Below are 17,309 nucleotides of genomic sequence, written 5' to 3'. Positions count from 1 at the left end.
GAGAATTTTAACATTTTGTGTCTTTTTCTTGCATACTACAATAAAACCTAATATTACAAATTGCTTTGCCGTTCGAATGCGCAAAAATCACAAAATAGTCAGTTCACCTTGAACCTGCCTGTACACTTGCCTTTGAGAAGTGAAAATGTATACCATGCCATAGTTCATTGCATCTTAATTACACCCTAACGGCATGAATTCCTTATAGCCATTGTCTCCATTAGGACAATAGCCAGTGAAATAAAGACTGAGCCAGGTCTTTTGTCTGTTGGTGCGATGGCTCTGTGCGTTAGTATTCGTGCCTGACTATACATAGCATTAATTTCTGTTCATAATAAGGCTTAGCTTATAACTGGTTTTGTCCCTTTTGGTATTGAACTGGGAAAGTCCCAATCACCGGTAATTTCTCCCGTTGTGCTCCAGGGATAGCACCAAATAAATATGCGGAACTCTGTTGTCGGTGCAGGGTCCTGTTACTACTGAACAAATAAGGTCTCGTACATTCCATACACTTTCTTTTTTTGTACCCTAAGGGCAATTAATAGTGGGTCTATCCAGAAGGCCAATGTAACTGTCCACCATGTTTGTTTGTTTTTTTAATCTAGAGTTTCTCATCCCAACACTGTTTAATAGATATGCCATATAAATCAGTAATGGTCTCGCCTTGTTGGAATATAACAAGTGAAAATGCTGGGTCACCTGGATTACACCTTAGAAGATTCCTAACCCTGAAACATGTGTTTGTGCCAATTATTTTAAAGAAAAACTTTAATAAGTCGCTTGGTTGTCATCTACAGTGTCTGTGCATATAGAAGCCAAGGCCTTGAGAGCATTTTTGAGTTGCTCAATTCTTTTCTGCATTGAATAATGTGTTTCCAGTTGTATCATACTCCATCGTGAAAGAGCACCAGTTGTCAAATGCCAGCCTTAATTCTAATGGCTTCGTGTGAAGTCTGCTTTTCTCCACGTCTCACCTAAAGCACCCTGTTGACCCCTAGGAGTCAGAGGCTTGTGGTACTGGGTTCCACAAACACACAGCAGGCGAGGACCAGCCCTGGGAGACGGTTTGTGTGCTTCCCGCCAGCAAATTCACTTTGAAGCTCCCTGTCCAGATCTCTGGGAACTTGGCCCACACACTTGCTGCTCCCTCTTTTTTTTGCAAGAAGCCACAGCCCATAATACAGCAGGAGGCTTTCTTTATAATAAAGCAGGAGGCTTTGTTTCGGGAATGTACGGCTCTGACTGAAAAGTCCTGATCTCAAGCCAGTTCTCAAGGAAACTTTTTTTTATGCTTGACTAGTGAAAAAGGCTAGCTTTCACAGCCTAACAGCTTATTTTCCTTAAGTTAATCCATATCAATTTATATACATTCATATACAGACCATACATTAATAAATGTATTTGGCAAATAGATCAATTAGCAACAAAAATCAGCTCTGTAAAGGCACCTCAAACCCACCTGGTTATATCTATAAATCCATATATTTACTTTTTCCTCTTTTCTGTCAAAACTATTATTTATTCCCAGAAATTGCTGAAGAAATCCTCGAATTACTCTGCTCAGTTGAAAACATAAAATTTCTGGTGAATTTTTCAGTTTCAATTCTTAAAACGTGGTAGACAGTCATGATGTTGGTATTTTGTCAAAATGGTTTCTTAATCCTTTTAAATAAATCCTGCTCATGTACATTAAAAGAGAATCAAATGATATATTTTAAATAATATTGTATATACATTTAATTATATTTAATATATATTTTACATATATTTTAAATATATTTTGTATACATTTATAATTTATTTATTTAGCAGATAGATAAAGAGTATGCAGGGTCAGACTGTCCCTGGAGAAACAAGTTAAGGGCCCAGCTTAAGGGCCCGATGGTAAAAATCCCTCTGCTGATCACAGTATTTGAACCGGTGACCTTCCAGTTTCAGCATGCTGACCTTCTGGGTTGGTTTAACATACCTCTGTATTCACTGTCTGTACAGGAAGGCGTCCATGTTCACTTTGGATGAACCAAAGTTTGAAAACACGATAGTAAAATGGGTTTAAATAAAACAGAATAAAAGTAAAAGTGATTTCCAGAAACCCTATATATCAGCCTCTTCGGATCATTAAAATGCGTGTATTAAAAAAAAGTGTGTATTAAATGGAAGTATAAATGACACTTTCCTGTCACATTCAATGAGCAGATCAGACCCATATGTTTCACTGTAATGATAGACTTTTGGGTTGTTGCTGTTAAAGCTTGTTGTGAAATCCCTTATTCATTGAAACCAGCACCACTTCAGCCCAAGGACATGCTATGGTATGTAGCGTGAGGGCAGGCTGATTGAGCACACTGAGGCACTGGGAAAACAGACTGGGCAGATGGAGTCCAGTGACCAGTTACTGTTTTGCGTTCTATACGCACAACAGGTTGCTGTGTGGTGGGTCAGTTTGGCATGAATGGACAGGCAACTAGGGTGAGACAGACACTTCATACCTCCCTATTTATGTTGCCCTGTTGTAAGAGCCTGGGCGTGTTCTCAGAAAATCAGCCTGAGTAGTTGAAACGGCCTGCATATGTAGTATGCTAACATTTCTCTTGAATTCTCCATCCACTGGCAAAATCAGAGTTTGGATTTAGAATGTGAAGCCAGTTCTATAATTACTGTGATATTTCCTATGCTTTATAGTGCCAGTCTGCAGCTGCTGGATCTTTTCAAGTCGCCTTGCTCCCCATGCAAGCCTGTGTCAGGCTTTTCAGGGAGGGGGGCTGGGGGGGGGGGGCGGCATGAGAGGTGAGGCTGCTGCAGGATTTCACTTCCTCACAGGGCACATATACGAGCACCTTTATACACACGCAGTCATACACTACAGGCAATTTAAGGATGCCAAATTAGCCTAAGTGCATGTCTTCTGAGCATGGGAGGAAACCTGCACGACACAGGTAGAACATACGAGCCGAGGCTGTGTATATTCAAACTCCCAATTCCAACAGTGTGAGGAACTGCACTATCCACTCAGCCAGCACAACGCCCTGCTCCTTTTGTGGGCGTGAATTGGAGGATGAAGCACAAATCCTGGATTAATCGCTACACATGTACCGCATCCCTCAGCTTTCTGGCTACAGCGACCATAGGCAGCTCCCCTTCTATAGTGCCTGCCCCTGGGTGGGGCTTTAACAATCTGTTGACTCCTTCTCAGGGTGAGACACTGTTTTCCCTTCTGGTTGAGATGTGGGCTGCTTTCTGACTCCACCTCTGGGAGGGGCAATGGACATCTGGTGATTTTGGGTCTACGAAAATGCCTTAATATTAATTGTTTACCCCCGGCACCCAGTAATTAGCTGTAATTTGAAAACTGTGGCATTCCATTTAGACAGGAAGAGTCAAACATTTGTGAAAATAAGCAGACTAAACAAATGTTTTATTCCTGTTTGGGGGGGGGGGGGGGGAATTGACATGTTAACATTGTAAGATATGCAGATTACTCCTGAATGCCAAGCATTGTGGTGTATATAAAACGGCATCTACTGTATGTTGCCCTGTTTGCAGTACATTCTAACGTAAATATCTGTTTTATTGGTGCAAGAAAAAAGAATTTTGAAAACTTGCCATCAATGCATCCAGTGTCAATGTCCATGAATAAGGCAATAGATGTTGTTTGCTAGACAAGGATGTCTTTATATAGCAGGTACAGAAAGTAGCAACTGCTACATTCCCTCACCCTGCAACTTGGTCAAGACCCTGGCTTCATTTAGTTCTGAGTGTGAAACCCGATCTTTGGTTAAAATATGAAGCTCTGACTTGTTTGTTTGTACATGCTTTCTGCTGCTTCACCTTTCGGATCCTCTTTTATAGCTGCTTGACTCTGAGAGCCTTCTCTCACTCTTTATCTACAACTGCAAAGCTCAGGGAACAGAAAAGGCCTGCATTATAGTGACCTGGTCTCAGTCTCTCGTCTGCCCGGGACCAGCGCGACACCTCCTACACTTCAGAAAGGGCTGTTACAATACAGGATGCAAGTTTCTGCCACGTACAGGCCTCTTTCAATGTTTTACCCGGCTCAATGTGAATGCAAATCAAGCCAGAATGAATTATCGAGGTGATGATATGAGTTTGCCTGAGGCTTAGTAGAGGGTGTATAAGAAGGGTTAGGGCGTGGATGTGTATGGGCCGCACTGAAGTCAGGTGACAGGTCTTTATTTCTCCAGTCATTTTACTAATGACATAAACATCTTCTGTTCTCAGCCAGTTACACCAATGGGCAGAATTGGTCATACTTTCCCAAAGTTTCCATCTGTTTGTCTCCCTGTGTTCTTTTGCCTTACTGAAGCCAAAATGACTTTTGTTCTTCTTTTATCACTTTGGTTGCAAAAATCAAAAGTTCCAGTAAAGTCTCTATTCCACCCTCCCATCCCTGTGCCCCATGGATCCTGACAACATCTAGACTGACAGGTCATTAACAAAGACTGACTGAAATCTGGCACAACGTCAAGTGCTATGTGGCCATGCGGGTTTGGACTCTGTATCTGTGATTGTAAGGTTGCCGGTTCATATCCTTTGGCTGAGTAATGTCACTGTTGGGCCTTTGAGCAAGGTCCTTAACCCCAGTTGCTCCAGGGTTGCTAGAAGCTGATGAGCCTGTGCTATGAACCACCCGCCCCCCCTGTAAGCTTGTTCTCACCTCTATGTGTCTCCCATGGAGAGCAGAATGGGATAGGCAAAAAAACAATGAAAAAAGTATCTCTGTTTTCTGTGCATCAATGTTCCAATGCTTTTGTATGCAAATAAAGTTTCCTCTAAGTTTAATAAAGTTTGTCTATGTTTTCTAACATAAGTTTATAATAAAACTAATCATATCTGTCATTGTAATAATGTAGAAAAAACAAGCGCAGTGGGGAAAGCAGGAGGTTTGTATCTATAGCTGTAGCTGAGGCAGAGTTAGAGGAGTCATATTAAGCAATGGCATGACCTCCATAGATGCAGCACGATGTGGGTGGTAAGACACTTCCCTTGAAAATGATCTTCTTCTTTGTGGTCCTAATGAAGAGGCAGTACTCTGTAAGAGGGATTCCCACACGCAGCACTGTTCGTTGCTGAATTCCTGAGAGTGAGATTTCTGTTCCAACTAGAATGTTGTGTTTGGTTGCTCACCAACGCATCTGCCTTAGTAGCTCAGCGGCGCTATGTTGTACTTTGCTGAGGTAGCCTGTGTGTTGGAGCAGGGCAGGGCAACTCCTCCTCCCAATAGATATCACACCCACGTCAAGGAACTTATCCTAGGGTTGAAGTATCTATTACATCATTCATTTTAGTGCTGCAGATATTTCAATAGTTGATTTTTTTAAATACAAATCTCCGATTATGCTATAGAATACTGTACATCGCACCCCATTTAATTTATACGTAGTTTTAGATATTCCTTTCTGCAGTCTTGTTTGCATTGTGTATTGTCTTCACCTTTTGTTGAATTTTCCACTTTGTGTGTGTATCTGTGCAACAATGTGTCCTTGCTGCTATATGTGAACAGATTTCCCTGTGGAATAAATGAAGTATGTCTGTCCATCTATCTATTCTGATTCTCATATTGAGAATATACTTAACAATCAGAGGAAAAAACAGTGATTAACTACAACCCCATTTCCAAAACATAAATAAAGACAGAATGTAATGGGAGACTCTTTTTATACCCAATCATCTTGCTGACCTGTTGCCACTTAACCTAATTAATTGTGAGATATTCAAGCAGATGCTTTGTTTTAGCATCACACAACTTCTCCAGTTCTTTGTTGCCCACCGCGGCTTTTTTGAAACGTGTTGCTGGCATCAAATTCAAATTGAGCATATATTTCTTTATTTTTACTCTGTAGCACTTTGAGATTGATAAATATAAAGTGCAATACAAATAAAATTTATTATTATTATTATTATTTGTCATAAAAGCATAACATTTCTCAGTTTCAGCATTCAATATGTTTACTTTGTTCTGTTTTAAATTAAATATGGGTTCACATTATTTGTAAATCATTCAGTATTTATTTTACAAAGCGTTCCAACGTTTTTGGAAATGGGGTTGTAATATTATTGAGCAGTATTTTGTCTTCAACAAAAATGTGTCTGTAAAACTGCAATTATATAGGGTATTGTTCGTTGACACCCCACTTGATCATCATCACTTCCTCTCTTAGTTTTATTCGAAGAGCAAATTTCCACTCTGTGTCAAGAACAGACAGAGGACAAAATAATAATTCAAAATCATAATTCTCTGATCTGTGGAAGTAATCATGGTAAATTATCGAAATGCATGCTTTTTTATTTTCAAATGTATTTATTTATTAATTTCGTTGCGGCCCTAATTCATTTGTAATTTATTACAGATTTACTCAGTCACTTTAGTGAATGTGTACAATTTTCAAAACCCTATATAAAACTTGTAGTAGGACTGGGGTATGAAGCAGGGGTATTTTGATTACAGATTTGTGCCTGGCACGGCATTACTATGGCAAAGTGTTCAAGCCGTTGTTTAATGAATCCTACGCCCTGTGATATGTTTGCAGCACGGCCCGGATTCCTAACAGGTTTAACATGACTTAAGGTTGAGGGTGAGGCCTGTTAAAATGACCATAAGGCTGGGAGGTACTGGCCATACAACTATAAGAAAGGGCGCTGGAAAGAAAAATCTCATAGCTGCGAGAGATGGATGTTTCAGGAAGATTGGTTTTAGCCACACTTTTGGCAATCTGTCACCAGTGCATTATTGATAAATCAGTCCTTTGTGGAATTCAAAAGTGTTAAGTAAATGATGTGGGACATTTTTCTGAGGTTGCTTCTATTACAGCTTTTCGGGAAGATAGTAAATCATCCATATGTAAAAAATTGTGCTTTTACAGATGGTCTCCTCATAGATGTCCGTGGCTTATCGTTGATGTACATTTAGCTTGGCCGAAGGAGGTCATAGTATTCTATTATTTTTGCCTAAGCAAAGGTTTTCACAGAACTGCTTATGGTGGAGAGAGAGAGCTGCGTCATCACGACAGAGCACACTAATGAGTTCCTGATGATGAAGTGTTTGGGGTTGGGAAGTGTGGAAGAAGAAGCCAGATTATAGCAGATATGGACCCTGGGTGTGAAAGACTCCTATGCTGACTGACACATTTCAGACAAACATGCAAATAGCTTGAAGTTCAATCAGGCCATTCACAACTGGGTGCAGAGCAATATACCCACAGCCCATTGTAACTTTCTGTGGGTCCCAACTTCTGTGGTCATATGCAAACTACAATACAGAGAAAAACATTGCAGGTCAATTGCAATTTGGTCAGTTAGAATTTATGCGGAAATATTGATAAATATGAGATCTACCACATTACTCAAAAATACATTTTTGAGTAATGTGAGTAATTTTGAGTAATTTTTAAGGTCACAATGAATTTGGGAGGAACAAATGTAAAGGTTTAACTTCTGCTTGGAGCACCATTCTAGGTTTTTTGATCTTAAGCTCTAGATTGGGCTTTTACTGCAAATTAGTAAAAAAGAAAGAGTAATGCTATACATAAACTGCACCTTCATAATGCTTTTATATTACATTCATAAAACGTTCAGTACACCTTCATAATGTATTCATTAGGTATTCATAAAACATTCATAAACATCATGTATGTATACCTTAACATCCCTTAACAGCTGTAATATACATTAATAACAAACATTATATAATATAATAGCAAACATTATAATTGTATAATGGTTTAATGTTTGTTATTAATGTATATTAAAGCTGTTAAGACTGCTTATGAATGTTCTATGAATGCATTATGAAGGCATTATGAAGGTGCACTGAATGTCCTTAATGAATGCGTTAGGAAGGTTCTACTTTCAGGTCTCTTTATTTAACATTTCCTTGGCTACTGCTCTGTTTGATTTCTGTATAAATACAGCCCCCTAGTGTGGCTACTGCAGCCTCTCATATTAGTTGACCTGGTAAATAATTCCACATTGAGATTTATTTCTGCAAATACAAGCATTAGAGTGTGACAATGGAATGAGTTTGGAATTGGAATTGTAAACATATTTACTTTTTTTCCAGCACACAAACTTACATATTATGCTTACTTATTTACTTATTAAGCATCACTCCTTCCAAATGGCAGCTTATGTAACATGTCTGACAATCCCCCTGCAGGACCGACACAGATGTTTGAGATAGATAAGAGCAATATAGCCTTACAAGGCCTCTGCAGGGTCAACAGAGGCCACAGAGTAAATGATCTTGAAGGAAAACCATACTTTTGTCCTTCTTTTTTTGCACTTATGGGAGGGGCAATGTGCAGCTCAGTGGGTTGGAACAAAGTACCTATAATCGGAAGCAGGGGTGCTGTAAAGGGGGAGGGGGGTAGCAGGGGGGTGTAAGGGCAATCCCAAGCTCAGGGGCCCCAAAAAATTTGGAACATAATTGGATTGGTCTGGGTTGGGGGACCAATATGAGATACTTCCATGAGTGATGAGAAGATCACCAGGCTGAGCAGAGTGATCTTACCATTAGGCCAATGGGCAAGGCGTTTAACCCCGAATCCTGGGATGGTCTGACCCCGCTTTCTCAAAATGCATGTCGCTTTCGATAAAAGCGTCTGCTAAATTAATAAAACGTAAGCGAGAGTAGGAAGTTAAGAAATGAGATATGCAGACAGAGTGGCAGAGAGGCTACGAGGAGGCTTCACCCTGGGGCCGAAACAGCAGCTGACGAGATGTTCTCACTCTATCGAAAGACCTGGTGATGGATAAGAGGTAGCAAGATGGATGTACTGATTTTCATCTGTATGTCCAAAAACATCTGCCATCTTAGCTCTTTCTGTCTATTCTGTCTAACTTTTGAACATCCATTTCTTTTACAGTTAGTGGTGTTGAAATAAGGTGTTCAGAACACTGCCAATAATTATTTCATGTGGACATAATCCCGTGGTCCATGTAGATATTACTCTCATACACACAAAAATGTGGACATTATGTGGATTCAGTTCTAAGATAATTGAGCATAACTTTTCTGCAAATTGTCCTCTAAGGTCCCGTTGTATCTCGCTACCACTGGCGCTCATGGCAGGTGATAAGAGCAATGCAGATAGCTATATTTGCATGTGTTTGCACAGTTCTTTCACCACTTATGTAAAGCAGGGTCCTTGATCATCAAATTCCTGGGGACCCCAAATATGCATACAAAGACCTTCACCAAAACTTTGGCCAATGAAGTGACCACTGATCCTCTACAACAGGGGTGGGCAATCCTACCCTCAAAGGGCTTATGTGTATGCAGGATTTTCAGATGACCTTTAGGTCAGCTGTTCAAACGCAGGTGTGAGAACTCTTTAGCCATACGCAATACGAATGCACAATCCGTACACAATGACCCTTTCTGGATAAGACTGCATACCCCAGGTCTACAACAGTGTTTTTCAAACCGGTCCTCGGGGACCTCCAGACAGTCCAGGTTTTTGCTCCCTCCCAGTGCACATATTTGCTCAAAAACAAGCAAAAACTTAGACTGTCTGGGGCTTCCTGAAGACTGAGCTGAGAAACAATCTACAAGGATAAGCTTCCACAACGTGACTACTATGCCTAGTATAGAAGTGTTTTTGTATTCAGCCAGCATTTCAATTAAGTCCATCTGCAGATGTCTAAATGGACCTGTGGGGGTATGTTGTGCTGATGGGGCAGGTTCCTCGGCCTTTTCCTCACATTGTATTGCAGGTATACGTGACATCGTTTACACATACCACCAGCATTTTTAGCAATCCCAGGTTATATGACTCTTTCAGGATACGTACACACGTGTCCTTTGGCCACATGGCAGACACCGTGCGCCACGTAGGCCAAGCGGGGCCCCCAAGAGGAGGGCGCCGATGCATGGCAGAGCTCTCAGAAACCCAGCCTTCCAGTAACCGAGCGCTTTTTCCTTTCAGCTGCGTCAGTGGCAGCCTGTAAATCAGCCGCGTCATTAAGAGAAGGAAAGTCAAGGGAGAAACCACAGCACTGTTTGGAAGTAGCCGCTTAGCTGACTGCTGCGTCAGCCCTGGCACCTGCCCTATGACAAGATGGGTGTGAGCTTCACGTTTAGCAACTGCAAGCTTAGCAGGTAGCAGAAGTGCGGAAGGTACAGTACCGTGCACAAGTCTTAGGCAGTCAGAGGAAATGTTCAAAGCTTTTAATCTGGGTAGTAAGTGCACATTTACTCAGAAGAAAAACTATTTAACATTAGAAGATATGCGAATTAAGAGTAATGCATTAACAACCAGCAAGATTTTTTTTATGTTCTCCAAAAATGTGATTGATGTGTTGTTGGGGGTGGCGCAGTGGGTAGCGCTGCTGCCTCGCAGCGAGAAGGTGCTGAGTCCGGTCCCCGGGTCGGCCGTCAGACATTTCTGTGTGGAGTTTGCATGGGTTCCCTCCCACAGTCAAGAAGTGTGCGCAGTAGTTTAATTGGCGATTCTAAGTTGGCCCTGTGAGTGTGTTGGTTCTTGCCTGTACCTGTTGTTCCCAGGATAGGCTCCAGTGACCCCAGTTGGGATTGAGTGGTTATGAGGATGGATGGATAGATATGTTGTTGGCTGCCTAGAAGAACGTTGATTTGGTTCCCAAATTCCTCCTCAGGGAAACCTTAGCCATTACATATATATGTCACATCTCACCACCAACTCACTTAATATCTCCATTGATATGGAGAAAACAAAATGGTTGTGGATTTTAGGAGGACCAAGACCGCTCACGCCCCCCTTCACACTGGAGGTGCAGCGGTGAAGATGGTGTCAGCTAGATGGTGTCAGCTTTAAATTCCAGTGAGTGCACATTTCTGACAGTCCACAAATACCTCGCATAGTGTGAAAAAAGCCCACCAATGCCTCTACTTCCTGAAGAAATTAAAACAGTCTGGACTAAGGACATCTGTCCTTAGCATTTATTACAGATGTGCAGTAGAGAGCATCCTGATGTCCTGCAGCTTGGCAGCTGTACTGCAGGGGACAGACCCTGCAGAGGGTGGTTAAAACTGCCCAGACGATTACTGGTACTAGTTTGTCATCCATTGGTGAGGTTTATACCAGCAAATGCAGGTTTCTAGTATCATCAAGGACTCTAGATGACATAGTCACTAATACTCCCTTCAGTGCTTGTGTATGACTTACTGCCTGTTTCTACATTTAATTGCTTCCTTTTATGTATTGTCCTATTACGTTTGGTTGAACCCTAACCCCCATCTGTACCAGGCTTCCAAAGAAACTACAGCCTCATTCTCAGTACCTTGTGTTTTGCAGAATGACAATAAATCTTATCTGAAACTAAAAAAAATCTAACCAAAATCATAATATAATGAGTTTAAAAGTTCAGTGATGCCTTGATTGGCCATACCGGGGCAGGGTAGTGATCAAATCAAAAACTATATTAGTGTTGCATGGTTGCTGCAAGCACTGGGGTGACTTTAGGGGAGGTCTTGGAACGGTTAAACTAACACACTTTGACAAGCATAATATCATAGTTTTACACCAACATGATTATTTAAACATTATTTTCATTGACAATACTGTAGGTTTTGAAGAAGAATGAGTAATAGGCTTACCAGAGGACACAAGAAATCCACGCTGCTTCCACAAAGTTCCATATAACCTCAAACCCTTACCTCAGAGTCTGTATATATGGTTAGATGTGCATTCAGAGAGACAGCAGACTCTATTAAGAACAAAGACTTCAGCCTGGTGAGCTGAGGTTGCATTGAGTGCTTTCCAGAATCTCTCTATCAGAACAATCTGCGTATCCTGTGCTTATTGTGCCATCTGCAGTGGGAGAAGAAGAACTATCAATATAAAAGATCTTCTCAGTGTTGGCAAATGGGACAGCTGATCAACATGTGTCTTAATAGGGTAGACACAGCTAGCTTGCAATCGTGTGGTTCCCAATCATCAAGGCAAGGAAAAAGTCTACCTGTATTCAAAGGAGAAACATCTCTGTATTGTGACATTAGACAAAATAAATTCTCTACCATATGCTCTCTAAGCTAACAGATGTAGTGTAACAGAATTCAGCTCATCTCAATTCAGGGGTTGTCCCAGTACCTCAGGAGCAGCACATGAAGCTGATATTGCTGCTGTAAGACATGGAAGGTGACCTGCAACAAAAGGGTTAAGTGTAGTACAAGACTAAGCAGAGGGTTCTGTTTAGACTCATGCTTTTCTGTTAAGGTCAGCTATGCAAATCCTCCAGTCTCATAGCACAATCAGGTAAAGGGTTGGTGCACAGCTAAGGGCTGTTTTCTAGGCCACAGAGGGAGAGGCCTCTACCTCAGTCCATTGCAGTGTCTCCAGGCTGGATGGTGAACTGATCTCCAATAAGGATCTCGCTAATATGGCATGATCTAAGATCTCTTGTCCTCATTAAGCTCACACACGTCAGAAAGTGTTCATCTATTTCATGGTAATGGGGTGAGGCAAAGAGGATACTGTCTGAACTCGCCCTGGTGAGATGAAGTGAGTACTGCCCTTCGAGGCGTGCCATGCAATTTTAACAGAAAGAGACTGGTGTTGGGATACAACCGAGAATGGCTGCTGCATTGGGGACTACTGGAAAAGCAGGAATGGCACATGCATGTTCTGCCCTAAGGACTTGCACATGTCACTGTGAATATTTTCCCAGTTTCTTGACAGGCAATATAGGAGTGTTACAAGGGCTGTGGGTGGCAATTGTTACCCTTTATTTCAGCAGAGCCGGAATTACTAATGCTATATCTCTTTCATCCTCTGGGCTAAATCGGTATTGCTGTTTCATTAGGTGGTTCTCAGATAATATGGACAGCGGTAGCTGAGCGAACACAACGACATCAACAGAATGTACTTCTGGCAGCTGGTGATGCATGTTTAAATACATTCAAAGTGCCCAGAGATGCTGGAAACGCAACACAATAGAATCCGTCTGCTACATCGATAAGCAATCCCCCTGTGCCTCTGTGGACACTCTACCCAAATCATTGGTTGATAAAGCCAAATCACAAAGGTCACATGATGTATGTTGGTGGGAACTTGATACAACTGAGTTTGGGCATCCAAAAGACAGACCTCGATATATAACCCTTGTGGGCTGCAGAGAAGTGGCGTTAAACAAATGGAGGCCATAGCTCTTTGAGACCCAGCCTTCTACAGGCCTCACTGCATTTCTCGCGACCTCCATAAAGTCTGGGCTCTCATAGTCTGTCCTTAGCATTTGCCAGTTACGGTGGAAAAAAAAAATGTAACTGATGAGATTAAATTCAGGAGTTTACCATACAAAAAAGTGGTCAGTACATTTCCACCAGTACACAGTATGCTGCAACACTATCATTGTAAAGCTAGAAGCCACTAAAGTTTCAATATCTGGTAACATCAAGTATCTCTAGAAATTCTCTAGCCGGGTCACGTTAGACTGTAGAGTTCTTGTTATATAATTTATATATGTTTCTCACTGCAGAGACCCATTTGTACAGGAAACAGATTAGAAGCGTTTCTCAACCTAGTCCAGAAAGTAAAACTCCAGACAAGAATCTTGCTTCAACCAACCAGTTGAGTATAAAAATTTATAGTAACAGTAATTAGTTGGTTGAAACCTCTGCAGGTTATAGCTAATGACTATGCTGGACTTTTCTACCACCCCCAAGTAACTCCTGCACAGCTTAACTCTCCCAGCCTAAGCAGTGTTTTCATGCCCTATCTTCCCCTATAGGCCACTTACAAATGCATGAGCTTGAGTACCCTTAGAAGTCTCCTGCTCCTCTGTCGGTTCTGAGTTTCCCTCAAAGCCCCCACCCCCACCCCCACCCCAAGTCTCTCCAAGTACTCTCCTGGGCCCTCTACAGACTTTCACTTACCAGCCTACGCATTAGACCAGACCACATTTGAGGGAGCTATGTCTTTAGCTACTGGCACAGGCCTCTCCCTTGCCTCGTGTAAAACATTTTCAGATATCTCACTATTGGGCTATTATCCTGACCCTTGATTTTTACAGTTCGTGCAAAACATTTGTATCTTCCCGAGTGGGATTTTGGCTGTGTATAGCTATGCCCAGATATTTCTGAAAGTATGCCAGGTCTGTTTTAAGATCGCAGACCCGTATGGCTACATCTCTTAATTCAGAAACTGTCCAGGGCCGACTTACCCAAACTTTACTTCCATACAGGCCAGAAACCCCTGCTGGGGTAACATTTTGGTAACTTTCTTGCGTTTATTCACAGTTTTCGAATGAGTGTCATATTCCTATTGTTAACCCCTACTGCTTTCAGTACTGCTATAACTCCCGCTGTTGCTATGACGATCTGACTTAAGATCACTACCAGATTTGCTATATGAGTGCTCTGCTTTGGATGTGTGTGTCATCCTCGTCTCCTTGAGGTATGCTGTGGGAGTGGAACCTGGAGGTTCTGTCTGTTTCCTCTCAGCGCACATGCCTTCCCCTGCCTCATTTGGGGTGGGGTACATGCTGCCTGTGACAGAGCTGCTGCTTGCACATTGAAAAGGGGGGGGTCTGTGAGTCAATATGGCCTCTGCAAAACAATCAGCTCACCCACTACACTTAGGCACTTCTTCCTCCTTAATTTCTAGGACTGGACGCAGTGTCATAGTATATCTTGCCTCTTTAGCCTGTTACCATTCTATCCCATGCTACTTTTTAGCCCTTATCATCTTTGACATTTCTTTATGGTGCTCTGCTTCCTAGCACCATATACTAAATGCTCTCCCCTCTTTTCGCTTCTGTCTTTTCTCTCACACCTCTCTTACACACTCCAATCTATCTCTGTTAAAGCTACCATTCTTCTGCCCCCCCCATTCCACATTTGATGGATTCTGATCCAAAATTCTATCTATTCACCCTTTATTCCATCCCATGCTGCTTCTGACTGCAAGTAGACAGTTTGATGTTGAATACAGTATATGTAAAGCTTCATGTGTACATACCTGTATATTCTCTTAAATTGTCTTGCATGTCGTATGTCATACTGGGGCCACACCCGCCAAGACAGATTCCTTGTATGTTTAACATACTTCGCCAATAACGATCTGATTGTGATTCTGTTTATGCAAAGAGTAACTGTAACTGATCTTTAGTCTGCTGTATTCTAACACTGACCCAATCCCTCTTCTAATGAAACATCCTGAATACCTCTTCTCAGTCCAAAACGTCAACAGTTCATCAAGTTTAGCCTAACCTGTCCAATCCAGTTCCGTGCCTTTGATCCTCTCAAAAAGAAAACACTTTCTGCATAAAGAATCTTGTGTCACAGCCAGAATCGGGCCCCCTCCCACGGATCAGCCCACAGGCAAATCGCCTGACTGGAAAACTTATATTAAAAAGGTGGTTCCCTTGCCATTTTTTTTAAGGAATATCCATCGAATTTTAGTCCCCTGAACTGCCTGGTCTTGCAGTGTTGTTTGTGAAGCCAATTAACTGCTGAGAAATTCACTCCCTAGTCTAAAGGTTCCATGGACTTACATACCCTTGATACATCATGCCCAGGCATGATCGGAAACTCTCCACCAATCACAGTAGCACATATGAAGTTAAAAATTTATATAATTACATGAAGCAGAAATCCACAGCAAAAAAAATGCCAGGTTTCATGAAAGCCAACAACTCACATGACCCTTGGGGACTGTTATTACCGAACTCTACTGAAATGACCATCACCATACTCAGTAGTGTATGATGTATTTAATTGACAGTTAATAGTTGTCTTTTACCATGGTGCACAATGTACACATGTAACATTTCTGATTCATATGTGAATGAATGTTACATTTATATAGCGCCTCACAGAGCCAATGGGCGCTGTGTCACTGTGTAACACCCACCTGCATGATGCAATGGCAGCCATTCTGTACCAGTACCTTCACCACACAGTAGCTAAGGTGGTGAAGGGGCAGGAGAGGATTCACCAGTTTGATATAGGGGATGATTAGGAGGCCAGATCTGAAAGGGCCAAAAGGGCAATTTTAGCCAGGACATCGGGGTAGCACCTCTACTCTTTCAAAGGAGGCACAGGGATCTGTTATGACCTGAAAGGGTCAGGACTTTGGTTTCACATCTCATCCAAAAGGCTGCACTGGAGCAAAGGGATCCATACAGACCACAGGATGTACTAACATATTGGCCACTAAAACATCTCTTCCAGTAGTAACCCAGTATCTTTCCCAGTTGCATACAAGTACTAGCCAGGCCCAAACCTGCTTCGCTTCACATGGATTACCCAACCGGAAGTGCAGGTGGCCTGGTTGGTGACAAATGCTGCCAAAGACAGATTAAAGAAAAACATCCTCACTGTGGTCCTCCACATTGTTCTTTGATAAACTCCTTCCTTTATAAACTGATATTTCTTACACTTACCATATATTGAGAGTGTTATTTCTGGGTTCAGCAATCCAGGTTTTATGGGACATTCGGCGCGATCCTGTATGTGTGTCCCAGTCCCAGCTAACTCATGTCCCAGAGGGAAAGGCTCTGACCCTGCCTTAGCAAACCACTCAGTCCACCTTCTGGTCCTGGAATACATTAATGTCTGTCAGATCCAGCTGCCAGCAAAACACTGAATGTGGAACAAATTACTGCAAGTGAGTGCTGTATAAACACCATACATTGAGCAGTCAGTCACCAGCCCTGGACCCGGAGGCCGATAGTACACACTGGTTCTTTACCTCTAAATGGATGAACTCTGTGCTGATATAGAATATTAAAGATTGCAAATATTTAGTCCCTGTGACCCTGTCCAGGACAAGCAGCTAGTTGTTAGACGGATGTAAATAATACTCAGAGTTTCTGTCTCTTAAAGACCACAACTAGCAGCCGAAATGACAGAAATGTGGAGGTGTTTGTTGTGTTTACTTATTTTCCAGTATTGTTGTCTACAAGCTGCGATGGGCTGGCCCCCTGTCCAGGGTTGCTCCTTGCCTCGTGCCCGTTGCTTCCGGGATAGGCTCCGGACCCCCCGCGGCCCAGTAGGATAAGCGGGTTGGACAATGGATGGATGGATGGATGGTTGTCTACAAGAATGTGTGTGGGTGTGTTTCCTGAGGACTGGCAATTCCATAACTAGTTATGGAAGATCCATCCCAGCTTCCAGCCAATCCAGAACACCAAATACCTGATTACAGGTGCACTGGGAGTTGGGAGAGAGCAAGAATGTGCACTGTGGAGGGGTGACACAAGGACTAGATTGCGAAACACTGCACTAAACCACGTTATATAATTGTCCCAGAGCCCAGGTTCAAAAGAACATTCAATGCCTCAAAGATCATTTTAAACCATTATACATACTTGAA

The sequence above is a fragment of the Paramormyrops kingsleyae genome, chromosome 2 (genome assembly GCF_048594095.1).
Source record: "Paramormyrops kingsleyae isolate MSU_618 chromosome 2, PKINGS_0.4, whole genome shotgun sequence".
Taxonomy (NCBI): domain Eukaryota; kingdom Metazoa; phylum Chordata; class Actinopteri; order Osteoglossiformes; family Mormyridae; genus Paramormyrops; species Paramormyrops kingsleyae.
This window is presented reverse-complemented; position numbering follows the sequence as displayed.